Source organism: Tursiops truncatus, chromosome 20 (genome assembly GCF_011762595.2).
Source record: "Tursiops truncatus isolate mTurTru1 chromosome 20, mTurTru1.mat.Y, whole genome shotgun sequence".
Taxonomy (NCBI): domain Eukaryota; kingdom Metazoa; phylum Chordata; class Mammalia; order Artiodactyla; family Delphinidae; genus Tursiops; species Tursiops truncatus.
Window position 1 is genome coordinate 33,800,957 of NC_047053.1, and position 16,397 is coordinate 33,817,353.

At 53.8% G+C, this 16,397-nt stretch overlaps 1 long non-coding RNA gene across 1 annotated transcript; it reads right to left on the reverse strand.

Moving 5' to 3' along the window:
* Window positions 1-5,827: 5,827 nt before the first annotated feature.
* LOC141277310 (uncharacterized) lies at window positions 5,828-15,366 on the reverse strand. The gene is made up of 3 exons (XR_012328458.1): window positions 10,998-15,366; window positions 9,799-10,275; window positions 5,828-9,073 (listed from the first exon to the last, which is right to left on the reverse strand). It is a non-coding gene; the product is annotated as an uncharacterized lncRNA (long non-coding RNA).
* Between the last annotated feature and the right edge of the window lie 1,031 nt (window positions 15,367-16,397).

A 16,397-nucleotide genomic window follows, 5' to 3' on the forward strand; every position in this document is an offset into this window, starting at 1 on the left:
CGTGAGCCATGGCCGCTCAGCCTGTGCGTCTGGAGCCTGTGCTCCGCAACGGGAGAGGCCACGGCAGTGAGAGGCTCGCGTACCGCAAAAAAAAAAAACCAAAAACAAAACATTGAAGCAAGGAGATTCACAAGTAACCCAGGTAGGAGACAACTTTCTGGGGCAAGACTTGTCCCAGCGCCCTTTGCTGGGGTGGGGAAGCCCCAAGTGGGCACAGAAGCGATGCTGCAGACGGTGCTTACCAATCTGGCAGCCCCCCTCGCAAGCCCCCTGGGGGAGAGTGAGTGATCTGGGTGATTTGAGTGATGGCATATGTGGGGCTTAAAGGCATGGGGGTTGAGCCCAGGGAGCAATCTGATTCTCCCAACCAGACCAGCCGCCAGAGCCCTCAGAAGCAAGAAGCACCACTGTGCTTCCCGGTCACCCTTGACTGTGATCTGTGTCTACCCACAGGACACTTCCGACTCAAAGATGAGTCCCGCCCCGCCCCACCCCAACCGATTTTCCAACACCAGCTGAGTGTCCTACAACTTAATTCAGTTCTGACGCTAAGTACCCGGGGTTCGCACCACACAGTAAGCCTCAGTCCCACAAGATTGCCCCACTTCAGACGCCAGTCACAGGTCTCGGACCACCAGGACTTTTGACCAACCAACTACAAACTTAAGGGGTTCCCACAACCCCCTCCTCAGGTTCGATAATTTGCTAGAATAGCTCACAGAACACAGGGAAACAGTTTACTTATTATTGCCAGTTTATTGTAAAGGATGCAACTCAGGAACAAACAGAAAAGATGCATAGAGCAAGGTGTGAGGGGCCTGCATATCCCTCCCAGCACTTTGGTGAGCTGGAGGCTCTCAGACACACCACCGCCCCACCCCCACCCCCGCCCCCGCCATAGTTTTTACGGAGATTTCTTTATGCAGGCATGATTGTTCAGATCACTTCCTCTCCCCTCCTAGGAGGTTGGGCTGGGGCTGAAAGCCCCACCTTCTAGTCAGCCTTGGTCTTCCTGGCCCCCAGCCCCTATCCTGAAGCAAGCTGGAAGTCATCCCTCCCCTGATGCTATCCTGAGGCTATTCCCACTCCCCCAACCCCCCACCCCCACCCCGACCCCTCCATCCCATCATCTCCTTAGCCAACAAAAGACGCTCGTCACTGGAGAGTCCAAGGAACTGGGGACTAGGACCCAATGTTATAACAAAATCTGCTTCTATCAGCCAGGAAATTACAACGGTTTCAGGAGCTCTATGTCAGGAATGGGGGACAAAGTCCTAGAGAAAGAAACGTGGTGGGTGCACCTTTGGAAGGAGTAGGGACACCCCAAAGTGTCTCTACACCCTCAGTCTCCGCTTCCTCACCTCTCCCACTCAAGGCTCTTCACAGGCCGCCAAGGGCCGCCCTGCTGCTTACACCATGGGTCTCATTTAACCATTCCACAGGTGTCTATGGAGCACCTGCTGGGGCCAGATGCTGTGCTAAGTGCCCTGTGGCTGAGGGTAGAGGGCAGAGGAGCCTCTGAGAAACCAGAAGATGAACACAACTGACTGGATTTTAGAGACCAAGGAGGTTGAAGGGGAAAGATGTTTCCAGGGAGATGGACCAGAGCCATGGCAGACAGAGCTGCGTGGTCCATGGTGAGGAGGAAAACCCGAGTCCTCGCTTCTTCATCCTCTCTGTCCAAGTGACCGCCTAGTTACCTCTAAGATAGCTGTTGCCTATTCAGTCCTCTGTGTCCTCCTTGTTCCGAATTTGGCTTATGAGACCATCCACCCAATCCCTGGAACCTGCGAGTGGTACCTTATACAGCAAAAGTTGTTAAGTTAAGGATCTTGAGAGGAGGAGCTTCTCTTGGATTTTTTGGGTGGGCCGTCAGGCAGTCACGTGTATCCTTATAAGAGAGACGCAGATGAGAAGACAGAGAGAGTGGAGAAGGCGGACATTGGGATGATGCAACCATAAATCAGAGAAAGTCAACAGCCACCAGAAGCTGGAAACAGGAGGGAACAGATTCTCCCCTTGAGCCTCCAGAGAGGGGGCTTGACTTCAACATGACTTCTGGCCTCCAGAACTGTAAGAGAATAAACCTCTCTTGTTTAAGCTACCAGATTTGAGGTGATTTGTTCTGGCAGCCACAGGAAACTAATGCAGTGAGAACCTGCTCCTTTCCTTCCAGGGTCTAGAGGCTGCCTGCATTCCTTGGCTCACGTCCCCCTCCTCTATCCTCAAAGCCAGCAGCGCGACATCTTCTCTCCTGTCTCACCTCTGCCTCCCTCTAATAAGGATGCTTGTGGTTACATGGGGCCCACCCGTTAATCCAGGACACTGTCCCCATCTGAAGATCTTTAACTTGAGCTCATCTGCAAAGTCCTCTTTTCCATATAAAGTTACATAGTCACAGGATCAGGAATCAGGACACGAACATCTCAGGGGGTGAGTGGGGAGGAGGGGGTGTTATTCTGTGAACCACACTCAGGTACCCAGCTTCAAGGTGCTTTCTCCAGGGGTCTCTAGAACTGTGCTTAAGTTCTTCTCTTCTCACCGGGAGACTCGGTCCTCTCCCTCCACTCCTGCTCTGGAGGCACCTGGGGCTCCTTTGAGGTGGGTGGCAGAGATGCTCAAGGGTCTTCAAACTTTCCAGCTGCTTCTCCAATCCCTGGAACCCACAGCCCTGAGACGCACCCCTCCCTTGGCTGCCTCCCTTCCACCCTCCCTCAGCATCCTCACTACCACACTCTAATTTACCACAAACTCCAGCCACCTCAGGGTCCACAACACACCTTGGCCTCCTGTCTTACAAAGGTCATGGCCGTGCTTCCACAAAGCTCACTCATAACCATGTCCAGAGGCAGCACCTAGTGAGGGCGTAAGTGGTCCACGGTCAGTAACATCACCCAGGACAGGACTGTCAACATGGCCCTGTCACATTAGCCCACAGTCAGCTGGTGTGTGGTCAAAGCAATGCTGAGTGAATGAGAGATTCTGCCTCGATTTCAAGTGTCACCCTTCTTTGGAGCTGCTATGTTGTTCCTAAACACCCGGGCCTTCTTTTTCTCTCCATGACAGATGCTGTTGCCTGACCGACGCCTCCATTCCCCACGTCTTCCTGCTGGCTGAAGCCCGATTTGGTTCACCCTCTGCTCTTCAAGGAAGCAGCCGTGATCTTCAGGAAGGCTGGGCCCGTCAAGCCCCAGGGGCATGAATTTTAATGGCTCCAAAACAATCCTGGCGGCTCGGGTCTCTTGCCAAGAGACTGGTTAGGCGCGCTGGGCAGGCGAAGCAATTCCAGCCAGTGAAACATGGCAAGTTGGCTTGAGGGGGGGGTTTCATTTTTAAAAGGAAGCAAAGATAAAGAAGTTGCATCCCTCTGCCTCTGAGTCTGATGGTCTGATGCCTGGACCTACAGAGTCTGTCTTGGGAGTCCAGGAGAGCCAGGCAAAGGGGTGGACAGAGGAGACAAGCCACCAACCTGTGTCCCTGGGGTGGGCGTCCAGCGAATTTACCAGTCCCGGACCCGCCCTCCCGCCAGGCTCCCCTCTCTGCATACCCTCCCGCGCAAGGCCTTCCCTGACCCAAGTGCCGTGGGTGGTTTCTGCTCCTTTTTGCTCGACGCTCCCCACCCGTGGCCTCTTGGCATCCTTGCAACAGCTACTGGTTTAAAGGAGTCCACCCCACGCTGGTTTCTGGCACCACAGTCGCCCCTCTGTCCTTCGACTCCAAGGTGGGGCGCGGGGGGCAGCCACAGTGAAGTTCCGCACAACAGTCACCAGGTGTATACACGGGCGTGATGTATACACGGGGGTGAAACGGTTAAGCTCGGCTGCCGCCGTGGGGGTGGGAAGGGGATTAACTTGGAGTTGACGGCTACCTGCACACTGGGGAGGCCTTTTTAATCCTCACTCAACTGGAAAGTTGTTCTCCTCCTGCCCCAAGCCAGGGTGGTCCACACAGCCCTCCTGTGGCTGGAAGTGGTGCAGAGAGACTCCCCGCCCCCAGGTCACTGGAAGCCGCACACGGCAGGGCCTGGAGGCCGAGCCCACCCTGATGGGTTAGGAGGGGCGACCCCAGAGCGTCAGAAGTGCAGGGGTAGGGCTCCACGGACTTGGCATCGGGATTGTAAGAAAGGGAGGCCGGGAGGCTGAGAGTCTGCTCAGCCGGGGATAGAGGGGAGGGTCTGTGAGTAACCCAGGACCACGACAACCAAGGTCAAAGAGGGGCCCAAAGGCCAGGACCGGATGCGGCACTGCGCTCGCACTCCTTTGCTGGGCCGCCACGGTCCCTTCTCTGGAAGTATTTGGAGGCAAGCCCCAAACTGCCCTCCTGGTCACCTGGAGTTGTGTGACCACCTCGTGTGCTCATCTACTTAGCCGCGCAGCATCACGTGAGCGCGCGTCAGTCACTCTCCTAGAATCACCGGCACTGAGTCCCCAGGAGAAAATCGTCAGCTATCCCTGACCACACTCTCCCTCCCTCCACCTTCCAGTCAGTCACCAGCTCCCTGCGAGTCCACCTAGGAAAACACACACACACATACACACACACACACACAAAGCACAAACACATGTACATATGTGTGCTTCAATACCCACGTACATACACACATGCACGTGGACAAAAATATACACTCACAGCTCACGTACACAAGAGCCACCTGGGGTGTTCCTCAGAAGTGCAGCGTCCTCCACCCCACCCACCACGCCTGGGGAACTGGGAAGCCTCACAGCAAACACGGCTTATAGACGGGACTCCGGAGAGCCTGGCATTGTCGTTTTCCATCCCAGCTACCAGCCGTGACTCACATTTCAGGTTTCTAAATTCCTACTAGACACTGACCCTCGGCCTTGTTGCACTGGAACCTCTGATCCTCCCTCTTCCCTCACAATTCAGCCTGTAGCTCTGGCTCCGGGTGCTTCTGGCTACTGCAGAGGCACGAGCCCAGGAGTGTGCCACTCCGGCCATGCTTACCTCACCCTCACATGCAGATTTTTGACGCCTCTTGGAAACTACTGAGGTCACTTGGCTGAGCAAAGGGGAGACAGCAGTGGATGCCCCCAGCCAGGAATGACCCCTTCTGGCCGTTCCACAGGCTGTCGTGCCCCTGGACAGCCTCTCTGGGTGTGAGAATCCGCTGGAGGCCACAGAGTTTAGGCATCTCTAACACCCAAGGCAGAGGTTCTCACCCTTAGTGTGTAAGAGTTTCCCCTGCACCTTTCTAGGTCCCCAGCCCCACCCGGGGGTCTGACAGAGCTGGAGCTGGACAGGCAGGCGTGTGGTAGGCGAGGGTGTGTGGTGGGTGAGAGTGTATGGTAGGCACGGGTATGTGGTGGGCCAGGGCAGCGAGAGAGAGAGGACAAGAGGGTGGGTGACTTCTGTGGTTGGAAAGAGGCTGGGTTTGGCCTAGGCAGGTGCTGTAGACGTGATAGGAGGAGCCCGGCCAGGCCCTGTGGGGCACAGGACACCAGCGTCAAATGGATGGGAGAGGGGCCAAGACCATGTCCCTTCTCTGAGGCTCCCAGTATGGTTTTGTTTTTTTTTTTAACTCAAGAAATACCACAATAATGTGTATAACTGAGTCACTTAACTGTACAGCAGAGATTGGCCCAACATTGTAAACCAGCTATACTTCAATTTTTTAAAAAAAAAATTAAAATGAAAGAAATACCAAAATAGGGTTTCTAAGACTGTGACATATTTTAAATGTTGTATTCATTAAATTAGTGTTTTTGATGCACACACACACAAGCAATGAAATATTTTATTTCTCTGCCCCCGAAAGTAAACAGACTGATGTAGTTTTGAGTGATATAAGGACCTTTGAGTGATATCAGGACCTTTGCAGCAAAAAATTAATTTTGTATTTTGAGTAAGACAGAATATTCTACTGATTACGGTTTAATGATAACCCTGTGTCACTGTGTGTTGGTTTCCTGCGGCTGCTGTAACAAATTACCACAAAACGACAGCGACTTATTCTCTCACACACTCTGGAGGCCAGAGGTGTGAAATCAGTTTTTACTGGGAGAATCCATCCCTCGCCTCTTCCAGGTTCTCTTGGTTTCTAGCTCCCTGGCGGCATCGCTGTGATCTCTTTTCTTCTTCTGTGGGAACATCTCCTGAAGTTTCCCTCTTATAGAAATACCTGTGGTGGCATTTAGGGCCCACCCAGATAATCCAGGATAATCTCCTCACCTCCAAATCCTTAGCTTAATCACATCTTGCGCCATCTAAGGCGATATTTACAGATTCCAGGGATTAGGACCTGATTTCTTTGGGGACCATTATTCAGCCCACCAAACACTGATAACATGTAGACTTAAATCTTTTAAAAATATCCTACACTAGGGCTTCCCTGGTGGTGCAGTGGTTGAGAGTCCGCCTGCCGATGCAGGGGACGTGGGTTCGTGCCCCGGTCCGGGAAGATCCCACATGCCGCGGAGCGGCTGGGCCCGTGAGCCATGGCCGCTAAGGCTGCGCGTCTGGAGCCTGTGCTCCGCAACGGGAGAGGCCACAACAGTGAAAGGCCCGCGTACCGCAAAAAAAAACAAGAAAACAACAACAACAAAATATATCCTACAGTAGACGGATATTCACTCAACATTTCTGTATGTTTGAAAATTATTATAATACCATATTGAGGGGGAAAAAAGAAAAAAATATCCTACACTGAAAAGTGCTATGCACAGATAATTCTAGGACCTGTGAACACAGTTAACTCACACAAGTGCTGTGGTCCAGGGACATGGCATCAATTTAAGGCTGTGTGAGAACCTTCAAGTCTTGCACGTGCCTCTTTGCTTCTGCACAAACAACCTGGCCTAGAGGGAACAGCCGGGCTCTCCACGTGAGGTCTCCTAGAGATACAAGGGCCAAGCCAAATGGCACTCCAGCGACCCCACCCCATGCTCACCTGAGACAGGTCCCAGCGCTGGTGTATGGTGGACCTCGACCTCCCCAGGCAGGGAATCGTTTTGGAGTCCTACTCACATCGTCACCTGAGACTTGACGCTTCAGGGATTTGTCTGAAGGAGGCCTATCTATTCTTACTATTCTTACTGTACTGAATTACACATAACATAAAACTTACCATTTTAGCCATTTAACAATGTACAGGGCTTCCCTGGTGGCACAGTGGTTAAGAATCTGCCTGCCCATGCAGGAGACTTGGGTTCGATCCCTGGTCTGGGAAGATCCCACATGCCGCAGAGCAGCTAAGCCCGTGCGCCACAACTACTGAGCCTGTGCTGTAGAGCCCATGAGCCACAGCTACTGAGCCCACGTGCCACAACTACTGAAGTCAGTGCGCCTAGAGCCCGTGCTCCGCCACAAGAGAAGCCACCGTAATGAGAAGCCCGTGCGCTGCAACGAAGAGTAGCCCCCTCTCGCCACAACTAGAGAAAGCCCGTGCACAGCAGTGAAGACCCAACTCAGCCAAAAATAAATAAGAAATGGTAATTTAAAAAATAAAAATAAATTTAAAAAAATAAAAAGAATTGTGCCTGGAACTTAGCAGCAATAAAACACATTTGTCATTATCATCACCATCATCATTATAAATATCAAAGTTGTAAAATCCATTTTAGATAATTGAGTGAAATCATAAAGCACAAACAGTACGGGATGCAGTGACGGTTCATGACTTATGCCTACTGTTGATCACTTCAGACATAAACTGTGAACCCACTAGATTCTTTTCCTACTACAGTTTTCTACTAGACTAGGTTCCTTTGTTTCACATGCAGCTGACTCTTGAACCACACAGGTCTGAACTGTGCTGGTCCACTTATACTGTGATTTTTTAACAGTAAATACTACAGTACTACATGATTTGCAGTTGGTTGAATCCACAGATGCGGAACCGTGGATGCGAAGGGCCGACTAAAAGAGTTTTAACTCCTCAGAGGTCTGGCGCCCCTACCCACCACCACCCCCATTGTTCAAGGGTCAACTATACTAAGAAAGTTGAGCAGGAAAGTAATTGTCTGCTGTTCTTCTCTGCAGATGTTGGTTTCTGAATTTTAATGAAGCTAAGCTTTATTTCTTCCACCGAGATCCTGGCCCAAGCTGCTCATCGTGACTCAGGCCAAACCCCACCCTCCTGGCTACGTGCTTGCCAAGACAGACCCGTTAGAACACTTCCTGGGGCTTCTCTGCTGAGGCTTTCCCCTCTCATGTGATGGGGCTGGAAGACGTGGATGCAGCTGCTGGAGGATGGACACCCTGACTCAGCTTCTGAGGTCTCAGAGACACCCCGGTTGATGTCACTCTCTAGGGCTTTCCTCAGTGTCCTTCCAACAGAGGCTCCTGGTTTCGTTTTAACTAGTTTGAGTAGACTTTCTGTCAAAGATATCCAACATTCCTAGTGTTCACCAGAGACCAGAGAAACTCCATCACTGTTTTCTCACCGCTACAGCCAGGCCCTCAACAAGGAGAAATGTCCAGCCTCAAGGGGCAGAACTGGGCCTCCAGAAGCCGAGAAACCCATTCAGCCTGTCTCCTCGGTCTTCTCTGAGCCAGCGTCACCTAGCGTGCTGCCCTCTTTGCACCGGTGGGGCCACAGGATTACCATAGGATCCAAACACAGGTGGACCGCCTCTGGCGAAATCTGGTCCTAGCTGAGGTCAACATCCCAGGTAGAAGCAATTAAGACCACCTTCAAGGGTGGACAAACCACTTTCCAGGAGCCTGGCTCCCCAGGGTGCTACTTCAGACCACCAACAGCCCAATCATGCAAGGCAAGTGACTTGGCTTGTGACTAGTGAGACGGGCACTGTTCTCCAGGAAGTTCAGGTTCCGCGTCTGATACAGGCTGGGAGCCCAGACTTCTGAACAGGTGTCAGAATAGCTGGAGATGGAAGCAAAGGGAGCCTGTGGCCTGAAAGTTTATGGTGATCTTATTATCAGGGTAAGTTAATGCTGCAGTAGACAAGCCCGGATGATAACGGCATAAACACAGTTGAGTTTATTTCTCATTCACATGAACAGTCCCAGGCAGGTCCAGTTCTGGTGGCTGGGGATAGAGCTCTCCATGGGTAAATTCTTCAAATCCCTGGGCTCTGTCAACTTCAACTCCTGGCTTCCAAGGTCACCGTAACGAAAGGGGAGAGGTCATAAAGGACCATGCAATGAGAACGTTTTTTATAGTTACGGCAGGCCTAGAGAAGTGATCACATTTCATGGGCTAGAACTCAGTCACAGGGCCTCATCTAACTGCAAGGGAAGCTGGGAATGTAGTCTGGCTCTGTGCCCAGACGAAGAGGACAGCCACTTAGAGAGCAGTTAGCATCCTCATGGTGGTCGTGGACGTGAGGCCACCTGTGCGTGGTGTCTGTGCTCTGCACTTCCAGAGCCATCTTGCAGGCTCCATGGGGGTGGCTCCCCAATTCCACCAGCTGGGGAAGGCTGCCTGCTCAGTGCTCACTCATCAGGGGTGAGCACCAAATTACCCTCCCAGATTCTGTGCCCCACCTTTCACGTAGGACCCGGTCTAGCACTAGGGACCCTTGACACTGACCCAAGACTGAGAGCCCTCCGGCTACCATGGCAAAGATTTCCAGATGAGCCCCCACCTGACTCGCTGCCTCATGGCCCTACTGCCGCTCTGAGAGCAGTGGACCCCTCCTGAGATGGCATCCTTCATTCTCTTCCTGGACCCTTGACCCTACCGACCCCAGCCACTGACACTCTCTCCACAAATGACCCAGCCACCTAAAGTCGCAGTTCCTATCCCAGGTTGAACAAGCACTGTTGTCCGTCAACCACTCACCACCCAACAACCAGTGACCAGGGAAAGCTTCTCACCCACGTCCTTCAGGAGCGCTGAAAATGTCCGATTCCCTACGGTGATCTTTGGAACTGTGTCACATTCCTTCCCGTCCCCAGTCGTTCTTCTTGTGAGGCCGGGAGAAGCAAAGGCTGAGTGACGGATTTGCTGGGCTGAAGAGAGGCCAGCAGAGCCCAGGCCCCCAACCCCTCCTCACTCAGGGAGAGGAGAGAGCTGGCAGTGGGCACACCAGGTGCAGCATCTTCTCGCACCTGGTCCTGCCACCCCCAGATGCCAGGGCTGGCTCCACTCCAGCCACCCACACCAGTGACCTGCTGTCTCCTCGGGGTCGCCCACCCGCCTCCATGTGGGCTTTGGATGCAGCCGGGCCTGAGCTCCAGCGTCTGTGCCCCTCCTGAGCAAGGCCTGGCCCGTTTCCAGGCCTCAGGTTTCTCTCCTGGGGTCGCTCCAGGCATCTTCTGCTGTGGCAATGCCTCCGGACAGCTGAAGAGGCCCTGGGTGTCGTGCAAAGAACAGGAGGAGATCAGACCAGCCTGCCCTCGATTCAGGTGCCACCTCTTCCGGCTGTGTGACTCTGAGCCAGTTCCACCCAGCATCTCTGCTGCCTCCTTTCAAAGTACAGATCCCTGCAGGGCCATGGGAGGCAGTTAATCGAGGTTGGCAGGGATTCTTCCCCCAGGCTCCTGGGCCACTTCCGGAGGTCTAAGGAAGTGCTGAGGCTGGGGTCACATGGTAGATGCCTGCTGTCCGCATCGCTCTAGGAGAAGGGCCTTAGCTTTTGTCTGGTCCTCAGAGGGGCCCATGAGCCCAAGAAGTCCCTCACCCAGAGCCCCCCACTCTCCCCACTTCGGGCTGAGCATCCTTCCTGGGCTCCCACTGCCTCGCATCTCGCTCTGAGCTGCATTCACCGTGTGGCCTTGTGGTGACCCATCTCCCATACCAGGACTCACGCTGGGCCACGCTTGTACCCTGCGCCTGACCCTGGGGTTGTTTGCAAAACAGGGTCTTCACAGGTTCCTTCTCCACCTACCATAGTCTTTTTCATCCGGAAGCCCTACTACCCTCATCCTCCCCCTTCACCTGCCTTTCGAGCAGCAAGCAGTGGTGTTCCCCAGAACACGCCCCCTGCCACCCCTCCCCTCGCACTGGCTCCTCCGACCCCACAGCTCCCACTAGGCGTTAGTGAAGGTGACACCAGCCACCCTGACACGCATACCCAAGGCTTCAGTGGCTTAATGCAATAGAGAGGTGTTTCTGCATAGAAGATCCAGCTGGCACTGGGTTCCACAAAGTCACCAAGGGTCAGCCCCTGTCTTCTTTACCACGTGGTTTCCATGGTGACCTTGGGCATCTACATCCAGCCAGGGGCCTAAGAGGACATGGAGAACAGTGTGGAAGGAAGGTTTCTTGGGTTTTTATTTTCTTGGGAAGTGACAGCTGCAGATGTCACTTCCACCCACCTTCCTTTGGCCAAAACACCATCTGTCTTACTCTACTCGGGCTTCTCACAGGTCTGGAGGCTGGGAAGTCCGAGATCAAGTCTCCGGCAGATTGGGTGTCTGGTGAGAGCCCACTTCCTGGTTCACAGCCAGCTCGTCCTGCTGTGTCCTCACATGGGGGAAGGGGCAGGAGAGCTCTGTGGCCTCTTTTATAAGGGTCCTAATTCTATCCATGAGGACTCTACTCTCATGACCCAATCACCTCCCAAAGACCCCACCTCCTGAAACCATCACACTGGGGGTAGGATCTCCACATATGAATTTGGGGGGACCCAAACATCCAGTCCATAGCACCGCCCATGGCCACAGCTAACCACAAAGAAGGAGGGAGATGGGGTCTAGGGGTGCACCTGGAAGCAGGGGGGTTAGGTGGAGCGAGCCACAGACTAGTCCCTGCCCAGGCTGCCCCTCTGGTCACTGAAGCGCCGTTCCTCTCTTTCTCTCCCACATAGAACACGCTCTCACTCCTGTGCCCTCACTTCTTCCTGGGACCTTGGCCACACCCTGGTACCACCAGGAGATGCACAGTTCTCTCTCCAGGTCCAGTGTGGTTCCTTGTGATCTGGAAACCAACAAACTAAAAGAACAAGTTATCTGTGTCCTTCCCTCCCCCTGCCCCAACACACACACACACACACACACACACACACACACACACGCACACACACACACACACACACACACACCATCCAGTGGCAGGATGTCCACAACACACACCGCAGTCAGGAGAAGAATGGAAGGTGAAGAGCAGGCTGTGATCACAGCAACTGTGAAATCCAGCCAGACAGGCGCTGGGAAGGTGGCTGCCAGGAGATTCTGCCCCGTCCAGTGTCCTCCGCGGTCCCCGTTCCCCCTCCAAGGGCTCTTCCTGCCACTCTGCTCCAGCAGCCTGTTTGGAGTGGGTGTTAGGGCAGTGCCTTCCTTGGTCACTGCTTCTTTCCTTCAGCCTGCAGCTCCCACTGGTAAAAGTTCTGAGGCCTGAAGGTGGTTTTAAGGTCCAAAGGAGCAGAGATTTTTTTTTTTTTTTTTAGTTCAGGCTTCTGGCTTATTTGACAGGACGGATCCCTCAAAATCTGAAAGTCGGGCTTCCCTGGTGGCGCAGTGGTTGAGAGTCCGCCTGCCGATGCAGGGGATGCGGGTTCGTGCCCCGGTCCGGGAAGATCCCACGTGCCACGGAGCGGCTGGGCCCGCGAGCCATGGCTGCTGAGCCTGCACGTCCGGAGCCTGTGCTCCGCAACAGGAGAGGCCACAACAGTGAGAGGCCCGCGTACCGCAAAAAAAAACAAACAAAAAAAACCCTAAAAGTCTCCTCATCTCCCTGCTTCCAGTCAGTCTCAGGTGCCAGTGACCACATGCAAAATTCATTTTGAACATGGTTCTCCAGACTGGTTTTTGGCTTCCTGCCCTCAGGCCATCCCTCTGGATGTACTAAAGGACACCGGAGGCTCACAGGCCAGGAGGAAGGAGCCCCTCCTTACTCTGACCTGGCTCAGGGCCGAGGCTTAATGGGCCTTCGCTGCTCAAAGGGCTGTTGAATACGACTTCCTTCTGTCTGCATCTACAAGCAGTCAACTTTCCCAACCAAGGCCCCAGGTTTCTGGAACCTTTCTGTTTCACTTTAGTCTTGCTCGCAAACCAGCCAGTTTTTGCCTGGGTTCATCTTATTCCTCTAATACCTTGCTAAATACTGTCTGTGACAACCAAGGCTCTCTGTGACAATCTGCTTTACAACCGCCTGCTTCCCCGAGAATGAGGGCAGGGGCTTGCTCATCTCCAGCAACTGTCCTACCACAGGTTTTGCCGCCGCAAAGCACTGGTCTCCACCTTCCCGGACACGCAGCGGTCTCCTCGCCACCTCCCCCACCGACACAAACCAGGGCCATACATTTCAGATTTTCACGACGGTTTTTAACTCCGGGTTTTAACCCCACTCCTGGGACCAATTTCTGTCCTAAAGGAACACTAATTCATACAAGAGATAACCGCCCCCACCAAGTTTCATTTGCTAAACACACTATAGGTTTATTTTTCACTCGTGTTAAAAGGCAAGCTAGGCAGCAAATGACCAGGGACCTCTGTTCCTTGCGGTCATTCAGTGACATAGACATAGACGTGCTCTTCTCAATACACGGCTTCTGAGGGAGACCCGGACACCAGAGCCCAGGCAGCAGATTAGAAGAGAGCAGAGGTTGGCCTGTGTTTGTACACGCAGTTTTATTGGAACACAGTCAGACCATCATCTACATATTGCCACAGCTGTTTTCATGCTACAGGGACAGAGGCGGCCCTTCTGAACCATCACAGAGGAGGCTGTGTGGCTCACAAGGCCTAAAATAGTTACTGTCTGGCCCTTTACAGAAAAAGGCTGCTGACCCCTATGGTAGGGGACTGGTGACCAGAATGGATGGGATGGGCCAGGTCTGCGAGTGGCATCAGCCTTCACTCCATTGGCCAGAACCCAGCCACATGGACAGGGCCGCACAACTGTAAGGGAGGCTGAAAGTGTGTTCTCAGTGCGGCCCCAGAAAGCAAAGGAAAGAGGCAGAGTTATCATCCAGGCTTCCTCTGCCACAAACACCCTCCAGGCCCTGGTAACCTCAGACTCAGCATTTCTTCTTCCCAGTCCACCTTCTTTCCTAAACTTCAGATTCATATTTCTAGCAATGTGCCAGACTTCTCAAACAGAACTTGATCCTTTTTTTCCCCCCAAATCTGTTTCTCCTTCTGTGGTTCATAATTCAGTAAATAGTTCATCATTCACTCAAGTGCTTAAACTAGAAACCTCAGGATAGGCCATGACCTTCCCAGTCCCTCAGTCCCATACCCACACTCTCCACGTGCATTTGAACTTATGTCTCCCAAATCGTACCCCCCTCTTCTCTGCACCCTGCCACGGCTCTTGTATTCGCCTCCTAACTTGTTGCAAGGACCCCAACCACCCCTGAACCTTGTATACAATTATCTGAGTCCACTTCTTCAAAATCTAATTGGCCTACATTGCTCCCCTGTGTGAAATTCTTGCTGTCCCCAAAGGACACAGGCAGGTCACCTGAGGTCCGCCTTCTCCGCAATGGCAGGGCTGAGAGGGGAACTGTGGCCTGTGAGCCTTCAGAGACTCCATCCTCCACTCCCCATACTTTGCAGGATAAAACTCCAGGAAGCACAAAGAAAATTCTTTGCATAGCAGAAACTCTCAAACCAGTACAGAGGGTGCAGCCCCCTTTCCAAACTCTCAGAGAAGAATCTTGCTGTGGGCTGAGTAGTTTTGTTCTGCAGGGACACAGTCATGCACCTCTCGCGGGTTCTCTGTCCCTGTGCCTCTCCATTTCTACCTGTCTGTCCGTCAGAGATTCCTAATACCCGGAGCTTGGGAATGAGGACATTTCCACAGGGCCTCCTCCTCCAGGACAAAGCCCCTCCCAAAGACCCCCGAAGATCACTCCTCTTCTCTCCCCTCTCCATGACACGGCAGCCTCTTTGGGGGACAAAGAGAAGCCAAGTGGGGCTGCGGTCCTCCTCAGGAGTGTGAGTGGTGCTGGGTGGCTGCCTGGGTGACCACCCTGCCCAGGTGTGACTGCCCCAGCAGTCCCCCTCCACCACTGTGCTCTGTTTCCTTGTAACACGCATCCTTCTCTGAAACGATCTTATCTTTTACACGTGTTTGCTTATTCATGGCCTGTCTCCCCCACTAGAAAGCAAGGTACCAGATCAGAGTGGTGACATTGTCTCTCTTCTCTGCTGTTTCCCCAGTGTCCAGAAAAGTGTCTGGCTTATCCTTGGTGCTCAGTAAGTTTTTGCCGAATGAATGAAGTGGCTAGTGACCCTCTAAGGCCTCTTGCTTCCCCCACACAGTAGAAGGTGGGGGATCCCTAGACCCCACACCTTCCTCGGTCGCTCTGTCCAAGTTCCAGAGACCGTCTCCTCCCAGAGGACATTTGACGTCTAAAGCTGAGTTCCCACCTGGAACTTCCCATCTGAGCAAACAGCAGCTCCATTTCCCACTTGCTCAGACCAAAGCATCAGCCTTCCTTGACTCCCGCCTCCCTTTCCTCCAGTGCATCGGCAGATCCTGCTGGGACCACCTTCAAGGCGTATCTGACCCCGATCCCCGCCATGGCCCCATCGCTATCACCAGCTCTCTCCTTGATGACTGCTACAGCCCCCCCACCCCACCCTCCCGGGGATCCCCACCTCCCTTGCAGGGCAGCCTTTTGGAAACATAATTCAGCCCTCTGCTCGCCACCCTCTTACAGCTCCCTTCACACCTGGAGCAGAATCCAGGTGCTCATTAGACCACAGAGCCCCACGGCACCCCGGTCATCGCCACAGGCTCAGCGCCTTCCTCCCGGTTGCAGGGCCCGGGGCCTCTCGCTGCTCCACAGGCTTACCCGGCACCTCCTGCCCCAGAGCCTCTGTGCCTGCAGCTGCCCTGCCCCGAACCTGTTTCCCCACACACCCCGTGGCTCGCTCCCTCCCCCATTAGGGCTCTGCTCAAACATCTCATCGGCAAGGCCTCCCGTCGCTGCTCCACCTCCAGCAGGGCCCCTGCCTCGTTTCCTCACCTCCCAGGCCTCACGGTGCACGTCGTAGCGCTTGTGTCTATTGATGGTATGTCATCGCCTACACTGTAAGCTCCCAAAGGACAGGGGCCTGTCACTTTACGTGCCGCTGTGCCCTCGGCGTCCAGAACAGGGCTTACCACACCTCAAACGCTCAAGAAACAGTTGTTGAATGAGAACAGAATGGTGACTGAAGGAGGTGGGTCCCTGTGTGGGGGATGGGAGTGGGGATCCGGAGCTCAGGTCCCTGGTCTCAGTCAAGTGCACAAGGGCCCTAGTCCTCGGCCCTCCTGGCCTCCTCACGTGTCCCGTCTACGGTCCTAGTGCCCCTCCCTCCGACTGTGGACTCAGTCCTGTGACTGGTCACAGGCTGTGAGCAGAAGAGGCACAAGTGCAGAGCTGTGCATTTCTGCCTCTGCCCTCCAGTTCACCACGAGAACACGCCGGGGCAGGCCTGCGGCTGATGAGGGACCCACAGATATATGTGCGGAGAACATTCTGGGCTGGGCCGAAGGAACAGCCAGTGCAAAGGCCGGAAGGCAGGAGCTTGCCCGGTGT